Below are 21,427 nucleotides of genomic sequence, written 5' to 3'. Positions count from 1 at the left end.
GTTCGCGATAACACACTAGTTTTCTCTCCTGTGGGCAATAGTTAACAGCTTGTGGGCATGTAAGTAATGATTTTATCATAGTTCTTTAAATAAAAGGAGGACCTTTTCACGTGGATAAGGGTTAAATAAGAAAATTAGCCTTTATAGCCCTTAACTCTCGTGTATGTCTACAGGAAAGACATAACACAGTGATCTGTTTGACCCTTTAATCATAATTGCTCGTATTAAAAAGTGTTAGGTACACGTAAACGATACGGTCCGAAAATCCTAAATTTCAGCCTATATTAGGGCTGTAATGTACGTCCACCCAAAATTAGACAGAAGTTCAATATTTTCCCTTTTTTTTCCTCACTAGTATGATGAAAGAACTTGTGTGTGCCAGGGGCGGTACAGGAATTATGAACTCGTGTTAGCCTTCCTTCCTTAGCTTTCGGCTTCGGGCTTCAATTCACACTCGTGCGTAATAAATTCTTGTTTATCGCTCTTAATAATACACAACTATTCGTTTGAATGGACCACATTTGTACGATGTTAATGTAATGATAGTTTATGTAAGTTAGGCCCACTTGCACCAATCACTATCCCGGGGTTTATCGGTTAAACCTGGAGTTACCATGGTTACCAGTACAATTTGACACTGGGTTAAAAGTTAGGTTAACCTCGGGTTATTGGTACCCTCACTTCCCCAATAGGGTTAAACACCCTGTATGTACTTAGTGACATGGATCACGTAATTTGTCCGATAATTGTTTGCGTTCTATTTACTTGAAGGTTAGTTTACTTCGAGCATATCTGATATCGCAAGGTCGGTCCATTTCCACTTTATGTAGGTCAGTATATAGTTCGTTTGTTTAGCATTAGAAATAAGGTAACAAACAATCTTGATGTGTCTTTTTATTGAAAAATACGTTTTAAAAATAAGTCACGGCAAATATGTAACAATTATGAATCTAATAGGTACGATCATTTATATTCTTCTGCTTTCATAAATAATAGTTACTTACTGATTTTTAAAAAGCGTTGTTCAATTAAAAGACATGTCAAGATCGCGTATCTTCTTTCTAATGCTAAAAAACCGGGCAAGTGCGAGTCGGACTCGCGCACGAAGGGTTCCGTACCATAATGCAAAAAAAAAAACAAAAAAAAAAGCAAAAAAAAACGGTCACCCATCCAAGTACTGACCACTCCCGACGTTGCTTAACTTTGGTCAAAAATCACGTTTGTTGTATGGGAGCCCCATTTAAATCTTTATTTTATTCTGTTTTTAGTATTTGTTGTTATAGCGGCAACAGAAATACATCATCTGTGAAAATTTCAACTGTCTAGCTATCACGGTTCGTGAGATACAGCCTGGTGACAGACGGACGGACGGACGGACGGACGGACGGACGGACGGACAGCGAAGTCTTAGTAATAGGGTCCCGTTTTGCCCTTTGGGTACGGAACCCTAAAAACGAACTTAAAAAGAGCGTAAGCGCCAACCGCCATAAGGCACCTTTAATACCCATGGGATGTCACAAATAGAAGATGGGATGTCCAAGAGAGCAACATGACATATTTACGGCGAGGGCGTATATTAAATTCTGAACGAAGCGTTTTTCGCGGTTTCCGCTCAGGGCGACCCTTAGAGAATATAACCAAACGGAGTGGTCATTAACAGGCGTTTCCATCTGTCGAAAATAGGCGGCCAATGGTCAACTACATGTATGGAATGACGTTTATCTGACATGGCTATTTTGACGTTACGTATACATTTGATGTGCCCCTCCCCCGCAAAAAACGGCAGACTATTTTGTACCAAAAATTATAGACATGTCGTCTCCGTTTGGTTATATCCTCTAAGGGGCGACCATTTCAAAACGGTGCGGATAAAAAAGTCGGTCTATTTTTGAATAAATTTGCTTTTTATAGACATAGAATACAGGTGCGGTCCATTTTTAATTTTCTCAAAACTATAGCGACCCTGCCTACAGTGCCTACGAAGCAGGAGGTCACGGCCATCTCGGGTTCGAAGCCTGACCCTCTAGCATGAGTTGTTTTCTCGCGCGCGAGTCTTACTTAAAGTCCCGCAAAATGTAATGTAGTCGCGCGCGAGAACGGAACTCATGCTAGCAGGTCTGGCAAGGTTTTCTATATACTTATGTATTTATCTATGTCTAATCTATTATGTATGTCGGTTTATAGTACCCACAACACAAGCCTTATTGAATATTGAGCTTACTGTGAGACACTAAGGTCGATTTGCGGAAAATAGTCCCACAATATTTACCTATTTATAAGTTTTATAACAAGTACTACTACTTAAGTCATGGTGTTTACTCGATCAATTAAATAAAATTATGGCAATCGAAATAACGACAGTGCTTAAAACCAACACGAGCGCACAAAATCTTGGCTTTAGTTCCTACACCTTAATATGCATGTTCGGATGATGGGTCGGATTCTGAAGATGAATCAAACTTACTAAAATCTCATGAACTGTCAGATCAAGACATAAGCTCTGATCCACCATCCATCAATTCTTTACTAGAGAGGTTAAACATACTAGGAAGCAGCTCAGACGAAGTAGATTCTGATAACGAAAATGCACTAACTACTGCACCGCTTTCCCCCTATGCACCGAAGTTTTGCCAACTCCTGCTTCGATATAATGCTTTATCACCATCTGTACAATCAATACATAAACAACACGCCTTTTTCACCAAAAATAGAGTTTTAATATACTTCTTTTATAAAGATTTCATAGTAATAAAGTGTATTATTCTTTAATTTGTTGTTTTACTAAGCTCTTAGCAACGGTACACACAAGGCACATTCACCAGACAGGGCATTTCACTGGTTAGTTGGCACTGTTACACGTGTGGTACATAGGTTTTCTGGCAATCTGAAAAACCTACATTTTTTTTCTATTTTTCCAGGGCAGCTTGGACTATGTCTAGTCGCTTTTATCAGTGAAAACTACATTATTTGTAACTTTTATGTCTTGCCAATTTAAGGGTTAAAATTAAATATCTCAATACCTCCGAAACCAGCGAAATAAATTTTCTGAATTTTTGGCCATTTAATCTATAAACATATCTAGAAAAGAAAAAACTCTTATGATATCGATACGACTATTTGTTTAGGCGCGAGGTATCACGACTCCGCCATTTTTAAAAATTTCCAAAAACTGGATTGACATAAAAATTTTATTTAATCATAGAATCTGGTCACAAAATTTCACGAGAATCGGTTGAGAATTGTGACCCTGTAGAGGAGAACATCCGGACGGACATACGAAAGCAAAATGCCCGAGTCAAAACGTAGACCTTCGCTACGATTCACTCATGTTGATTGTATTTATTAAATATATCTAAGCATATAACAAAACGCATGACAGTGACAGCTAATGTCACTTGATACATAGTTACAATATTGCTATCTTTTTCTTTCCTTTTCCTAATGGCCGACCTGCCGAATACTGTAGTTGTGCGCGATTTAATTGTAGTAATTAATATTAAGCGAATCCTGACATGCAAACAGTGTATTTATTATTGTAATAAACGCCCTGTATTTGTACAACATAAAGTGCGGTTTATTTCCAACAAATTCCTTCAGACCAGCCCAAGCGTGCAGTCACCAATCTCCACGCCGATCCTGCGCCGGTCCACCGCGACCTTCTCAATAGGTTCTGCGCCCAGATTAGAACCTTGGTGTCAATTGGAGGACAGGATTATCGCGCCCACTACTCTCTATCCTACTTTGAAGAATGACTGAAGACGAAAATATTTTGCCAGCGGAGATCGGAGCCGGCGCGGCCAACATGGCGCCGCTTCCCGCTGTTTCGGCTGTCCCCACGACGGGCTCGGCATCTTTTGCGCACCATATGGAGAAGCTACAAGGACAAGCAAACTTCCATTCTTGGAAATTCGCGATCAAAATGGCATTGATTTTGGAAGGTTTATGGGACTGTGTGACCGGTGTAGTGACGGACGCTGCGCGCGACCAAAGGGCGCTGGCGCGCATTGCACTTAGTCTGCACCCATCTCTATATCAATATGTTACCAGCTGCACGAGTGCCAAGCAAGCGTGGGATAATCTTAGAAATATATTTGAAGACAGAGGGCTTTATCGTCGAATTGTTTTGCTACGTGAACTACACAAGGCCAGCTACGCCGATCACGCCGGTATGAACGCGTATATCGATCATACTATGAAATTAGTACAACAACTGGCGGATATCGGAAAAACAATTGAAGATAGTGAAGTGGCAGAACTGCTTTTAAGCGGGTTACCTCAAGAGTTTGACTCGCTTGTTTCAAACATGTCTACGGCCTGCCTAACATCGACCATATCTAGTGAGTTCGTACGAGCCAGGCTGATGCAGGAAGAGTCTAGGAAGCTAGCGACATGTTCATCTGAGACTGCTTTTGTTTCCAAAGTACAGTTCAAAGCAAAGAAGAAGTTTACGTGTACTTACTGTCACAAGGAGGGACACGTCAAATCCAAGTGCTTCAAACTGAAGAGAGACAAGAAGCAGAAAGAGGATCCCATGCCAGCCGCGTTCCTGGTCTCCCAGCAAGACGTTTACATAGATTCCGGATCGAGCTGCCATTTGTTTAATGATAAAAACTGTTTTAATTCTATAAAGAAAGGACAATCTTCAGTGGCAGTGGCTAATAATAGCAAAGTGCTGTGTGAAGGCACCGGCGATGTTAAAATAAGGACATTAGACAAGGTACTTACTTTGAATAATACTTTATATGTGCCCCAACTGTCTTGTAATTTAGTTATATAAAATCAGGTTGTGATAGAGTGGTGTTTAACTCGGGAGGTTGTTTTGCATATGACAAGAATGATAATTTAGTCTGTTCTGCTAGTGAAATTAATGGGATCTATAAATTAAATGAGTTAGACAAAGGAATGCACAAACAGGAGCACTCTTTGTTCCTGCAGGATAGGCAGGACTCACCGAGTGCCACAGTTGTTGCTCAGCGGTCTGATATGTCACGATGGCATTCTAGGCTTTGTCATATCGGCTCTGGAGGTATGTACGCCCTTAGGGATAGACTTGCATGTGGTGTTATGTTCCAGAATGGCGAAACACTTGAAGAGTGTGTACTGTGCCTTGAGGGGAAGATGGCGAAGACTCCATTTCCCAAAGGTGGTGGAACGCGTGCAACTAGACCCTTGGAGCTTGTACACTCCGATGTGGTCGGTCCTATGCCAGTGAGCAGCTTGGGTGGTGCAAACTTTGCTGTCACCTTCACAGATGACTACTCGAGGAAATCCTACTGCTACTTAATGAAACATAAGTCAGAGGTATGTGACCATTTTATTCACTTTAAAAATTTTGTAGAAAAGCAGACAGGTTTATCTATTCTTTGTTTACGCTCGGACAATGGAAAAGAGTATGTAAATAGTAGACTTTCTAGTTATTTAAAGAAAGAAGGGATTGCTCACCAGCTAACCGTTCCTTACTGCCCCGAACAGAACTCCGTGGCGGAGAGGCTCAATTTAACTTTGTTCAATAAAGTAAGGTGTATGTTGCAGGAGGCAGGCCTAGCTCAATGTTTTTGGGGAGAAGCGCTAATGGTAGCGACTTATGTCAAAAATAGGTCTCCCACCGTTGCATTGAATGGCCGTATACCTGAGGAAGTGTGGACCGGGTCCAAGGTGGACCTTAGTCACCTCAGGGTTTTTGGTTGCAAGGCTTATGCTCTGGTTCCAAGTGTCAAGCGCAAGAAGCTAGATGCTAGGAGTAAAGAATACATTTTTGTGGGTTATTCTGAGACCACAAAAGGTTATAGGCTGGCAGATCCCTCAGATCCTAGGAAAGTCATTTTATCTCGTGATGTGAAGTTTTTGGAGGACAAGTTTTTTACTCCACAACATTCAAACAATGTACCTGATAGTAATAGCTATGATAATAATGTAATGATTAATTTATATAATGATGAGTTAAATATAAATTCCAATAATAATTTGAATGTTGATAATGATAATTTTACTCATGAATTAGAGAATAATGAATTGAATAATTCAAATTTTAATAATGACATTTTAAATGAGGTCATGGAAAATAATGAATTAAATAAAAGTAATGAAAATGTTAGCGAAAATAATAACAGTCATGTTTTGAGCGATGAGGGTAATAGGTCTGATTTTACAGATGAATGGAATACCGGCAGTGACCAGGAGTCCTCCGATGACTGCTCGGCGGGTGCAGCGGGTGGAGATCCTGTAACGCCACCTCGCACGGCTTCATCTAGAGGCGAAGGGTTAGCTGCGGAGTCCAGGCCTGTACGTAGTACTAGGGCAGTACCTCCAAAACGGTATGAGGATTATGATTTGTCTATGCTCGCTCAAACTGTACTTGAAGACGAACCACAGTCTTATGATGAGGCAATGGCCAGCCGTCATCGTGACGAGTGGTTACACTCAATGAAAAGTGAGTACAACTCTTTAATAAATAACAATGTCTGGACACTAGTAGATAGGCCCAAGAATAGAAATGTTATTAAATGTAAATGGGTTTATCGAGTCAAATGTGACTCTGCAGGAAACTTTCAAAAATATAAAGCTCGTTTAGTCGCGAGGGGATTTACACAGAAGTATGGTATCGACTACACTGATACTTTCTCCCCAGTTGTACGTCACTCTACAATGCGTCTTTTGTTTTCTCTAGCTAACGAGTATGATCTCAATATAGATCATATAGATGTAGACACGGCTTTCTTAAATGGTGAACTTAACGAAACCATATACATGGAACAACCAGAGGGTTTCCATGATGATAAAAATAAAGATAAAGTGTGCCTGTTACAAAGGAGCATCTACGGCCTGAAACAAGCCAGTAGAATGTGGTATTGTAAAGTTCACGATTTATTAACTAAAAACAATTTTAAGCAAAGTAAATGCGAGCCATGTGTTTATTATTTTAAGTCTGGCAAGGAGTTCATAGTCATTTCTTTGTATGTAGATGACTTTTATATTCTGTATAGAAAAGATAGCTCACAAATTAAAAGTTTATTAAATTTGTTAGAAAATGAGTTCAGTATTAAAAACTTAGGTCCTATACAGAATTATCTAGGTATTAGAGTAACTCGAGACAGACAGAAAGGCATCCTTAAGTTGGATCAGTCTGTTTACATTAAAAAGGTACTTCAAAGGTTTGGTATGTCAGAATGTAAACCAGTTTCGACTCCCATGCAGACAGGGTTAAAGTTGTGTAATTCTGATAAACCATTGAATGATGAAACTTACAATTACAGACAATTGCTGGGATGTTTAATGTATCTTTCTGTCTGCACAAGACCTGACATAGCCTATGCGTGTAGTCAGTTGAGCCAATATAATAACTGTTTTGGCTTAACTCATTGGTTAGCTGCCAAAAGAATTTTAAGGTATTTAGCAGGTACAATTGATTATAGTTTACTGTTTGTAAAAAGTAGCCAATTGAATTTAAGTGCATATGCCGATGCAGATTTTGCCAATGATCATAATGACCGCAGGTCATACACAGGTTTTGCTATCAAACTTGGCGGAAATATTGTTCACTGGGAGGCCAGAAAACAGAAATGTGTTGCCCTTTCGAGTTGCGAAAGTGAGTACCTAGCTCTATGTGATGTAACTAAAGATTTGTGTTTCATAAGAAATTTTCTATCTGAAATCTTCATAGACTTAAAGTTACATTCTGTTTGTGTTTATAATGACAACCAAAGTGCGCAAAAATTGTTAGCTACTAAAGAATATTGTCACAAGCGCACAAAACACATAGATGTAAAATACCACTTTATTAAAGACTTGGTAGAGACAAATTTTATCATTATAAAATATTTAAATACAGAAAAAATGTTCGCAGATGTCCTTACCAAGCCTCTAAGCAAATGTAAGCATGTTGAATTTATGCATGAACTCCACGTCAGAAATAAGTATCCATAAGGTATAGTTTTAAATGTATCTGTACCTAATATTAATATTAAGGGATATTTCTTTTTGTTATGTGCTTAAGGGGAAGTATTAAATATATCTAAGCATATAACAAAACGCATGACAGTGACAGCTAATGTCACTTGATACATAGTTACAATATTGCTATCTCTTTCTTTCCTTTTTTCTTAATGGCCGACCTGCCGAATACTGTAGTTGTGCGCGATTTAATTGTAGTAATTAATATTAAGCGAATCCTGACATGCAAACAGTGTATTTATTATTGTAATAAACGCCCTGTATGTATGAAGGAATTTGTTGGAAATAAACCGCACTTTATGTTGTACAACAACATAAAGTGCGGTTTATTTCCAACAAATTCCTTCAGACCAGCCCAAGCGTGCAGTCACCAATCTCCACGCCGATCCTGCGCCGGTCCACCGCGACCTTCTCAATAGTATTTACCTACTCTATTACATATACACTATCTAATACAATCTAATACACCAAAAAAAATGTATACCTTACACTTGCGTAAATGAGCAAAGGCAGAATCTTATACAGCCACAGTTAAACGTTTGTACGTTATTAAATGGTTTTCTAAAGTTATTTAGCACTATATTCATGAAAATAAAATAAACTACAAGATAAAAATTGCTTATTTCATTCATCAATTGTTTTAAAAAAATATTTAAATTCTTAAAATATTTTTAGTGCGGTAGTCTGTTATGGCTTTTAGAACGAAAAAGTAAAAAGTAAGTGGCAATCCCGCTGATTTTCATACTATAATATTAATAATGAACAAATCATTTTAAAATACTGCAGTTTGTTAAAATATCTGTTTTTTCGTAAATATTGCAATCTAAATGTAACGCTAGGCTAGGGGTTATTTATCTTCACACAAGTAAAGTCTCCGATTGCAAGTAAGTCCTGAGGAAAAAAATCATGGCCGTGTCTATTAGGTAAGTAGTTGAATTACTGATTTTGCAAAATTTTATTGTCTTGTCTTGTTTGATTTCCTTGCGTTCGATATGAAAAGTAGAGTGTTTAACTCGGGTGAAAGGCACCATTTCCGTCTCGGACTATTGGCGCTCTCACTGCGTTCGAGCGCCAAACTACCTCTACAGAAATGGGTGCCTTTCAACCCTTGGTTAACAATCTACTATTTATACAGAAATCACGCATAAAAACGTTGTTTTGGTATTGCAATGATGAAAAATAAAACTTTTTTTTGCGTGATTTCTGTATAAAACAAAGTTTATACAGAAATCACGCAAAAAAAATTCGCACATATTTATGTAGTAATAGTGTGTAATTACTTAATATAACGCAATTGTTTTTTGTATGGAAAGCGAACCACCTTCAGCACTCACAAATTACCTGTTCGTCCCAGTAGCCGTAGAAACGTCCGGTTGTTGGTGCGCTGAGGCAAAAACTTTCCTTCTCTTCCTCGCGTTATCCCGGCATTTTGCCACGGCTCATGGGAGCCTGGGGTCCGCTTGACAACTAATCCCATGATTTGACGTTGCCTACGTTACTAGTTTTTACGAAATCTGACCTTCCAACCCAGAGGGGGAACTAGACCTTATTGGGATTAGTCCGGTTTCCTCACGATGTTTTCCTTCACCGAAAAGCAACTGGTAAATATCAAATGACATTTCGTACATAAGTTCCGAAAAACTCATTGGTACGAGCCGGGGTTTGAACCCGCGACCTCCGGATTGAAAGTCACACGCTCTTACCGCTAGGCCACCAGCGCTTTTTTTTTTAGGCAAAATTTTTCCTTAAGGCCTCTGTACACAATGGGCCAGCGCCGGCCAGTCCAAGGGACGCAGCCATGCGGTAGAATGAGATAGCAATATCACTTGCTCCCTCTAAGGGGTCATCCAGTAATTACATCACACGTTTAGGGGGGGGGGGGGTCAAGAAAATGTGACATGTTGTGACAAGGGGGAGAGGGGAGTCACAAACTTTGTGACGTCACTTTAACTTCATCAGTAACCAAAATTTTATTTTAATCATTTTATTTACTGTACAGTTCAAAAACAAGTTTTTGGAACGATAATCGTTTTTATTAGTTTAATTTTTTTTCATAATCAATTTTGGGTTATAAATTTACTAATATTTTGTCAAAAAATGAATAATACTTAATTCGATTTGTTGGTGTGGTGGAGGATGGTAAAGGTAACGTACTTGCCTAAACCAGGCAAAGCAGATTACACAGAAGCCAAATCATACAGGCCGATAAGTCTGTCATCGTTTTTCCTCAAAACACTGGAGAAACTGGTAGACAGACACATAAGGGATGGTCCTCTTAAGAGGCATCCGCTGCACCAATTGCAGTGTGCGTATCAGCCGGGTAAATCGCCTGAAACGGCACTACACCTGGTGACAACCAGAGCGGAACAGGCGATAGAGAACAAAGAACTATGTCTGGCCACTTTTCTAGACGTGGAGGGGGCATTTGACCGCACCACGTATCAGGCAATCGGTATTGCAGCATCTAAACACGGCATAGAACCAACAATCTGTAGATGGATTGGTACTATGCTAAATAGCCGACTAATAAAATCCTCCCTTATGGGAGATGAAATATTAGCTACGGCCACGAAGGGTTGCCCACAGGGTGGGGTTCTCTCACCAACTCTCTGGAGTCTGGTAGTTAACTCACTGTTGGAAGAACTAAACAAAGGCCCAATACATACGGTAGGGTATGCAGATGATTTAGTGATTCTTGTAAACGGGAAATTCCCGGGAACAGTATCGGAAATCATGAATAAAGCACTGAAGCAAGTGGAGAGATGGTGCAACTGTCATCAACTCTCCATAAACCCAGGCAAAACAGTGGTAATACCGTTTACCAGAAAAAAGACCCTTAATGGCATGAAGCAGCTGAAGCTTTATGGAAGGGTACTAGAAATGTCCAATGAAGTGAAATATCTAGGCGTTACACTAGATAAAGAACTGAACTGGAGAAAGCATGTCGAACTTACAACCACCAAGGCACTTAGAGTGTTTGGAATGTGTAGATCGGCTTATGGCAAAACGTGGGGTCTAAACCCAAAGGTACTAAGATGGATCTATACCATGATGGTAAGACCAATCATCTTGTACGGATGCCTGGCATGGTGGCCAAGGACACTAAAGAGCACATGCAGGGATGCCCTTATGAAAATACAAAGAACGGCATGCATGGCTATTACTGGCGCGTTTAGAACGACGCCAACAGCGGCGATGGAGGTACTGCTAGACCTCCCGCCGCTATACCTAGTGATACAATCTGAGGCGCGGAAATCGTTACACAGGTTGGCCCTAACAGGCCTCTGGAGCGATAGCAAGCCAAAGACCAAACACACAAACATGGAATGTGACAATTTCATGAAAAGGATTACGAATATGGGCTGCGATAAGATGCAACCCAAGTTTGTGTTCCATAAGAATTTTAACGTTAAAATTCCAACAAGTGCTGAATGGACCGAAGGTCTTGAAGCACCAATCTCTGATGAAAACGTCATCATATGGTACACAGATGGGTCTAAGACAGAATCTGGTACGGGGGCAGGCATTTATGCAAATGACTTTAGTAGTAGTATAAGCATGGGCAATTACGCCACTGTCTTCCAAGCCGAGACATTCGCTATAATTGCCTGTGTGCATGAGAATTTATTTATTTATTTATTTATTTAAACTTTATTGCACAAAAGAAAACTTATCGTACAAAAGGCGGACTTAATGCCAAAAGCATTCTCTACCAGAGCATGCGTTCCTTAAGGCAAAGCAGAGAGATTGTGAGCGGTGCAACTGCTACTACTACTAACAAAATTTAATATAAGGACGCAACGCTAATTTAAAGAATTTTAACATACATACGCAAGTACATCAAAATATACACGATACATATAATATAAATATACATATATATATATATATATATATATATATATATATATATATATATACCTAACATTAAATATATACAATAAAATATATAACTTATATAACTAAAACTAGGAATCCTTCATTCTACCAGCAAAGAAAGCACGTAACGATTTCTTAAAAGCGAACTTGTTTGGGGCATTTTTAATACTAAGGGGGAGTCGGTTCCAAAGGCGCGCTGCCTGCACGCAGAACGAATCTGACATAAAGCCAGTGCGATGTGGAGGGATGGATAAGGACATATTGCCAGAAGAGCGAAGCTGACGGTTGCGAGAAACGCCGTAGTATTGAAAGAGGGACCTGAGGTATACAGGAGAGTGTGGATCGTTGAGGACAGAGTATAGAGTGCACAGCATGCGAACACTGCGTCGTTGACGGATGGGAAGCCAGCCAAGCTGGGAGCGGTATGAAGAGACATGATCGTATTTACGCAGACAAAAAATGAAACGAATGCAGTTATTGAGAAGGCGATCCAACTTATTGAGAAGTTCTTCAGTTAGGTCAGGATAACACACATCACCATAATCAATTATTATTACGCTGCACAAACTTCTTCAATGATATACTTGTAGTAGGCGTATAATCATACAGCCTCTGGCCATGTTAAGTATTCAGAGTAAAAAGTTAAAATTTCTCAACGAGAATTCAAAATTTTGTATCAGATTTCTGAACGCATAGTCGCGCCCCCGCGCGCGCGCCGCTTCTGTCGCCCTCATTGACGTTTTTCATCAGCCGCGGCCATTATGTCCTATTAAAATAAAAAAGTGTTTTTATTAAAATAAAGGACGAAATATTTAAAGAAGAAAATAAAATAGTATTCCTTATCTATATATATTGCGTAATAGAAGAAACAATAAGAAGATTCAAGAGCATACGCGTTCAAATCCAAATGCGGCGTCCTTTCGTTGATAAAGGCCCAGACGCGTTACATACCGATCGATGGATCGTGGTCTTGAACCTATTCTAGGTCTGTAATTCTGCATCATCTAGATCCATATCTCCACCAGCGGCGTCGAGAAGTAGATATCGCTCGGTATCCAGATGTAAGCCTCGCTCTCCAATAGTACCAGCATTCGGTTAATTATTTAATACACATAATATTCCGAAAAGGAACATTAATTATAATCAGGTAACAAATATGATTTGTTTATGTTATTTCTATCTGGTGTTAGTGCTGTGCGTTGGAGTGTTATAACTTATAACTAGCCAACTGGTTGCTGACTGTACTTGGTTATGATGTGCATATGCATTCTGGAGTGCTATTCTCTGTTTCTAACTGCATAAAATGGCTGTGCTAATCATTTTGGAGTGTTAATCTAGACATCTCTGTTTGATATTCGCACTTGGCAACCTTGGCGTACTACTCTAGGTGCGTTCACTGCCAGCAGCCAGGGGATATTGTCACATATTCCTTGCCAACAGCACTGAGACATTGCTCATGTCCTACCTGATAATAGGGTGCATTATAAGCCACCTACAAGTCTTGCTAGATAAACTTACCTACTGGGTTTTGTGGCGTGTTCGACTAGACACCGCTCTTAACCAAATGAGTTAATCATGTGGTATGCCGGATTAGGCCGTCTCTTGATATATACTCATCTTCAAGTAGGTACTTATTCTAATGTCAGCAAGCGAAGAATTAAGCGAGCAAACCTTGACATTGTCGGAGGGAGGCACCAGAATTTTGGATATTATAGGAAAAATCCTTATAGGATAGTGTTGTTGTTTGATTACAGATAAATAATTAAGAACATTATAAAAGAAGTATGACCCAGACAAGATTACAAAAGACTACTCTGAGCTGTAACAAATTATTGGTCCTCCGAAGATGAACCCAGAGACTTAAGCTGCAGCTGGCGAGATTCTTGCCAGTGGGGAACGAGGCTAAGTATTGAAATGATACAAAATAAAGTTTCCTGTTCTCTAACTGAGTGTACTGTACCAGCTATAAGAAGGTATTGTCACTTTTAAGTGATTCTGTTCATTTTTTGAAATTAAATACTGAATAATAATAAATGGCATAAGAGGTTTATTAAATCTTTTAAACATGCTGTTGACAAGTGATGTTTTAGAAAAATCTAGCAGAAAAACTTTAATCTCCGGCAGCCCAGCCCGTAAGCCTGGCACTTTAAACTTCAAAGGCTCAACTACCAATCATATTTTCTAACGTATGATTTGCTGTTGTATTTGTTTCATACAAAAAAGTATTTATTAAACATAATAATTTACAAAAACCCCTGGTCAAAAGCAAGGAAGAGGAAGCGGAGCAAGACTTTCCTCTCTGCATTCACAATGTGGTCGCACACAGCGCCACCACAACAGCCTGTGTTCATTTAGAACAAATTCTTAAAAGCTTGTCCGGGCTATCTCATACAAAGTTCCTTTTTTATCTGTGCCAACACCTACAAGTATTCCGAAATATGATCACTTCTGTGAAATTGATAGTCGAATACTAGAAAAATATGTGACTGTGGTATATACTGTATGTACAAATATATGCCTATGATGACCTTATAAAATAATGTTCACTTTATATGTACAGCAAGGCAAAATCCATATATTAACATAAGCACATTTAGGTAGTGCAACTAAGGGGTTTTAAGTTAACAAGATATTAGAATTGCCAGAAACTAAGAACAAAAAACTGTTAAATGAGCACTAGCACCAAGATGTTTTTACTTGATTTCTTGAATGTAAAAAACATATCTGTTTCATGTGGAAAGATGAGATTTCAGTTTTTAGTCCTAACATACCTAGACTATTAAACTAGATATCTCTCTAGCTAGATATATGTGCCAGACCTTTCATGAAGTGTTTAAGATCACATACACATACACTGTTTAGATGATAGATATATCTATTGTTGATACTCCTTATAACAAATGTTATACTATGTAGGTACTTATACGGGATACACTTAATTATAGTCTTGGTACCATTACCTATGTGGAGTTATAATCAAATGGAACTAGCTCCTTAGTACCTCAGAAAGCTGGCTACTATATAGATTTATTTATTTACGTTAATCAAAAGATAAAGCCCTTTATAAAGTGGTACATTGCTAATACAAATTGGTTGTTTGTATAGTTATAGTATAAGTTTGGCTAATGAATATGGCTATGTGTATGTTTACACAAAAGCTTTAAGGGTTAAAGAGCTGAAAAGACAAAAATACATACTTATACTAAATTCAATATATTTTAAGGAAACCTAGTGTGACATTTTTTGGTGGCTCATTAAAATAAAGATTTATAAATATACTTTCTGCAGATATTTACTTACTTACAGTAAAAGTTTATTGACACGCTGGGGCGGCCGATTAGAAATGAGTTAGCTGTTGGATTATGGAAGGAGTCAAAAAGAATATATATTACATTAAATTTGCTCAGCTTATGTCTTTTATGTTTAAAGACTTTCTTTCCGGTTTACCAGATTATGGGATGCTTCTGAGAGAAGACAACACAGCTATCGCAATTATTTATATACCGAATAGATGAAATTAAATCCTGTATTTTTGATGTCTAGGAACATTTTGCAGTGGTGCGAAAAAAGACATTACAATATTCTACTTAAATGATATATTTGTGCTATAAATGTTATAAGCTGATTAAGTGATAACTTGGGATTTTAGAGTTTTAATACAAGTTCAATTTGAAATGTCTTGCAACATTTTGGAACTTCATATACCTACCGAGTTATTGGTAGCCGTTCAGATGAAATATGTGAACGCTATACATATAGCCTGGTGAAGTAACCCAGATGTTTTTTCTACATAAGTAGATGCTTTCACATTTTCATGAATATAAAAAATATTTTATCTATGCTTTCCTTTCATTTGAAATGAAATATAAGGTATTAAAGTTATAGGAAAACCAGAAGGCACGGTCACTGAAACTACTCAGTTTTACAAAATATTTATGAGTATATGTTACATATAATTGTAAAGATTAGAACCCCAGCTCTCAATTAAATAAACTTTCTATTAACCAGTTTCAAGTTTCAACAGCGTCTTATTCTGGTTACCCCAGTGTTATCCGGGGAGTGCACTGGGGTTCAGCCATCTCTGAACGAGCAGGGAAGAGGACCAGGAGACAGGAGGAACTTCTGATTGGTGAGGCCAACAGTATGGTGCAATTCCTTGCGCCCAACACCGTCAAGCAGCATGATGCCTAAACACTTGAAATACTGGTGTATGTTTTGTGAAAATAATTAAATTTATTATTTTATGGTATCTGTTCCAGAAGTGCTTGCCGTTTTAATAGCATTACTTATGCTAGGTATAGAAGTGTAATTTTCTGTAAATCTGTTCTTGGGTTTTTATTGGGGAATAGGCTCTCCTCAAATGATACAATTGAACATTTTAGGAAGAACGTTTTTTAGATTACACCCACCTCAACATTAAAGTGTGAGCTGATACCTTAATCAGTCTTAAATTACTTATCAACAATGTCACCAACTAATGAAAATCTTTCATTAGGTACAGACAGAAAAAGTAAAAAATTACTTTATTTCTTTTATTAGCCATTGTGATTGTACACAACGTGCAACTGCAAACCCTGTAATTGATAAAATATGAAACTTTATTCTGATTTTTGATAAAGACCTTTATGGCTTTATAAATAACAGTAACCTTTGCTACCTTCAAAATTATTTTTTCAGGATAAAACTAAATTGAAATTGAGTAAGGTTGCTTAAGCCAAACATTGGTTAGCTATATATAAATGAATGATAATATTCGTGATGGTAGATTGTTAAATTGTTAGTGATTACATTTTATTGCCTTCAAAAACCTCATGCAAAATTGCATGTTAACTCCTAAATTATATACCTACTACATCTCAAGCAGTAAATTCCATGTCTATTTCATAGAAAAAATCTCTTCCCAAACGATTTGTAAATGGACTAAGTCCTACTCTTAAAAAGTAGTGGTGTTGATATTTTTTAATCTCACCACTTATTTAACCCATTGTGCGCAGCCTGACAAGGCTGCTCAGGCTGACAAAGCAAAATCCTTTAGCAGTTAATATTGATGGAAGAAAAACATTACACTTCTAATAATTTTGCTCAATTTCATAATCATAGTTCCATCTAATTCTAATACTTATATAAAGATATGTCCTTACTATCTAGTTAATGAGAAAATAAGTGTTACTAAAGGTTGTAAGCAGCAACACACTGTCAAGAGTTGCTTATAGTTGTTGAATTCGTTAAAAATTGCATCTCATGCTAACATTTGATTTCTTTGATAGTCCTATAATAATTGAGTTTTAAGTGGTACTTGGTAGTACTAATGAAATACCTATTAATAAGAAACAAATTAATTTTGTTTCAATTATCATATGACAGGCAGTTTGATGAAATAATGATCTCTATATCTATAATGATCACTAGATCTCTAAATAATGTTGTTAACTAAATATACATATTGAAAATAGTTGATGATAACTAAAAGGTACCTATTTTAAAAAATGAAATCATAAATCATTGTTAATCATTGATTTCATTATTGTAATACAAAGCCAAAACAAACTTTGAATCTCTAAACATCTACAAGTATATCATTGAAGAAGTTTGTGCAGCGTAATAATAATTGGAAATTAAACGAACTTACCTGTAAGTGAAGTTCTATTTCAATTATATTAGCTGCACAAACTTCGAAATGATAATCCCTCCCGCCCAGTACCCGCGTTGTCCTGAGACAACCAGGGATTTTAAGAGCGAAAAATCCCTGTCAAAGTTTAAGATAATATTGGCTTTGCTGAGTTGCGGGCCAAGCTGTCATATCAGTTGGCATATTCACTGCCAGCGCGAGCTACGAGCGAAGCTGATAATATGCGTTTTCCGCTTTGTAGCGACAAGCGCCTATAAGACGAGAACCTGCCTAGGTAGCGGGTCACTGGCAGTGAAAGTTTTATGTCTTGGCTTGTTACTCTAAACTAAATGAGGGCGACAGAAGCGGCGCGCGCGCGGGGGCGCGACTATGCGTTCAGAAATCTGATACAAAATTTTGAATTCTCGTTGAGAAATTTTAACTTTTTACTCTGAATACTTAACATGGCCAGAGGCTGTATGATTATACGCCTACTACAAGTATATCATTTCGAAGTTTGTGCAGCTAATATAATTGAAATAGAACTTCACTTACAGGTAAGTTCGTTTAATTTCCAATTATAGGTAGAATTAGAGTGTTTATAAGGAGAATTTTAGTCTTGATAGGCAAAAAGTGCTTTAGCTTATTTAGTGAATGAAGAGAACCCATAACTTTTCGGCTGACCTCAGAAACCTGCGCTTTCCAATCCAACGAACTGTCGAGCATAATGCCTAGGTCCTTAACACTGTGACTAAATTGTATTGGTGATCCGTTAAAGTTTACTGGTGCAATAGTGTCAAAGTCCAGTCTGGCCACCTATCGAGAACTGCCAATAACGATGGCCTGGCACTTAGACGGGTTCACATAAAGGCCATACTGCTCAGACCACTGTTGGATGTGCAATAGGTCCAGGTTGAGCCTATCAATCGAACTCGAAATATTAGTCACTTCACACTGGTCGTAAAGCTGCAGATCGTCGGCATACAGGTGGTGGGAACAACGAAGGCCAGGTGTGATAAAATTTATGAAGGTGGAAAAAAGGAGCGGAGACAAAATTCCGCCTTGAGGCACGCCAGTCGCAAGATCACACCAATCAGATAGAGACTTGTCAAGCCTAACCGCTTGTTGGCGACCACCCAGATAAGTCGCGAACCAGTTAAGGGCTGTCGGAGACACATTCAGATGTTTGAGCAGGGCAAGGAGGATATCATGGTCTACGGTATTAAATGCGTTGGAGAAATCTATTAAAACGAGTATCGTGACCATTTGGTTCTCCATGCCCTGTCTGATGTCTTCCGTCACCTTAAGAAGCGCAGTGCAGGTGCTGTGACTAGGACGGAAACCTGACTGTAAGGGACTTAACAAGTTATGGGAGTGAATAAAAAGGGACAATTGCTTGTGAGCCACCGCTTCAGCTATCTTAGAGAGAAAAGGGAGGATAGAGATTGGCCGGAAATTGCTAAGAGTGGAGGGATTACTAACTTTAGGCAGTGGAATAACAAAAGCCTTACGCCAAAGGGAAGGGAATTCGCCATTGGCCAGTGAGCAGTTGATGATGTCAGCTATTGTAGGAAGCACACAGTCGAGAACGGATAGAATCATAAAACGGCTGACATCATCCCAGCCCACGGCTTTAGACTTGATTGCTTTTATTATGGTCTTTATATCAGAGACAGAAACAGGAGAAAAAGAGAAAAAATCTGAGACAGGGGAGGAAAGAGACAAAATGTTAGAGAGAGTGGTAGCCTTAATCCGATTGTCGAGAGTAACAGCAGAAGAGAAGTGTCTGTTGAGATCATTAAGTGAGAAAGTATCATTGCTGACCCCACTTGCAGGTTTTCCCAGACCAAGTGACTTGATAAACTTCCATACATCGGCCATAGACGAGGAGGACACATTGTCATGAATAAACCGTCGCTTCGCTGTACGCACCACCTGGTTGCAGCGATTACGGGCAATCTTAAAAAGTTTCCAGTTCTCGTCAGTGCGAGCACGCTTAAAGAGACTAAAAGCTCGGTTCCTCTTCCTCATAGCCAGACGGACACTCTCTGTGATCCAAGGGGCCGGCGGCCGCTTGACTTGTACGGTGTGAACGGGTGCATGTTTATCAAAAAGTTTCAGAGTGGCAGCGTTAAAAAGAGAAACCTTGGCGTCAGCTGTTGAGGCGGAGAGCACAGGTGACCAGTCAATGGACGCGGCGTCCTTTAAAAGAGCAGCAGAATCAACCTTAGCAAGGCTACGTATGTTTATCAGTACAGGTTTACATTTAGGTGGCTTGATTTTATACGAAGCAAATATGAGATCATGGTGCGAAAAACCAGGAGCTAAGAGCTGACCCTGTTTTGCGATGAGACCAGGAGATGAAGTAAGAATGACATCCAACCAGGTGTCAGAAGAGACAGTATGATGGGTAGGAGCCAGGGGTAGTACAGAAAAACTAACTGAATGAAGAATAGATTTCAATTTACGCGATTGTGGAGTGTCTTTGCAAAGGTCAGTGTTTAAATCACCCATGATCAGGTGATGTGTGTAATCTGCGCTCAGGGACTCGAGAATGTGCTCTAGATCAGAGAAGTAATCAATGGTAGGGGGACAGTAAACTACGCCCAAAACGGCTTTAACCCCTTTGACATTTATCTCGAGAAATATCCATTCCGCTTTGCCAGAGTACAGCGAACGAGTTACAGATAGAATTTTGTATGGAAAGGTAGAATATAGTTAGGCAAACCCAAGGGAAGAATATCTATATACTCAGCGACAGTCAGGCTGCACTCAAAGCGCTTGAAGAGCCCAGAGTGGACTCTAGACTGGTATATAATGGCGTCCAAGCTCTGAACCAGCTTGGAAGGCAAAACAGAGTGCAACTGGTATGGATCCCAGGGCACGAGGGATTCATAGGCAATGAAAATGCAGATGAACTTGCCAGAGCCGGATCTGTAAGTAACCTTATAGGTCCGGAACCATTCGTGGGGCTCTCACAGGGAACCATCACAACGGCTATTAAAGACCATACCAAGACCAAACATCAGGAAGAATGGGATAGTCTGACGGGTCTAAAGCATGCAAAGCTCTTTATTAGGCAAGGAGTAGACTCCGGCTGGAGCAAAAAGCTTTGGAAACTTAGCAAAAGACAACTCCAAATCATAACGGGGGTGTTTACTGGCCATTACGGGGTCAAAGGAATTCTGGCCAAGATGGGACACTCTGACAACACCGATTGTCGTATGTGTGGCGAAGAGGAAGGGACAGTGAAACACTTAATGTGTGAATGTCACGCCCTCGCCAGACAAAGAATGAAGGACTTTGGAGCAGGATACCTGGAACCAAAGGACTTTAAAACGCTACCCATGAGCTCCATCATCCGACACATGGATATGGTGGGAAAAGCTCTTGAGTAGTTTAGCTAAAAAAGCTAAAGCTCTAGAGTATTTTTTGTTGGTTAAAACCGTCGATCGTTGCCTTTTCTATAAACCGATTTACAACTACCAACTCACAAATTTTATATTATTTATTTTAATTCTTTATTTATTCGAGTTCCCTTTTTTATGTAAGTATATATGATCCACTATATTTAATATTTAATATTTAATATTATACTAAATACATGCCTTGCCTGACTTCTTTTATATATATTTACATATTCCCAACCCACTCACTTCCATATCAAATTTCAATTTTTTTTTCTTTTCCTTTTTCTTCATGTATAAGTTTCTAATTTGTGTTAAATATTAAGTACCGAATCACATTTTGACACTGCCTTTACTGTTCTGAGCTATCTTCTTGCCCTGGGCTCCACGGAAGACCAGCGCTATAGCATATATATTATGTTAGAGCATATGCTGAGTGGTGTCCATTTGTAGCCTCTATAGCAGCATCAATACTACGATTATTATTGCATGTTAGTTAAGCTAATAATAGTTTAAACTGTTTAGTGTATAAGATCCTCTTTTTTAAATTTATATGTGTGGTGCTGTACTGCTGTATGTAGAT

At 38.8% G+C, this 21,427-nt stretch overlaps 1 long non-coding RNA gene across 1 annotated transcript in view; it reads right to left on the bottom strand.

The window, feature by feature from the left end:
• The window catches only part of LOC134802524 (uncharacterized), a 139,820-nt gene that overhangs the window by 92,392 nt on the left and 26,001 nt on the right, over positions 1-21,427 (bottom strand). The window lies entirely within an intron of this gene.

Source organism: Cydia splendana, chromosome 24 (assembly GCF_910591565.1).
Source record: "Cydia splendana chromosome 24, ilCydSple1.2, whole genome shotgun sequence".
NCBI lineage: Eukaryota > Metazoa > Arthropoda > Insecta > Lepidoptera > Tortricidae > Cydia > Cydia splendana.
Note: the sequence above shows the minus strand (reverse complement) of the source record. Positions and strands in the feature narration are given on the sequence as shown.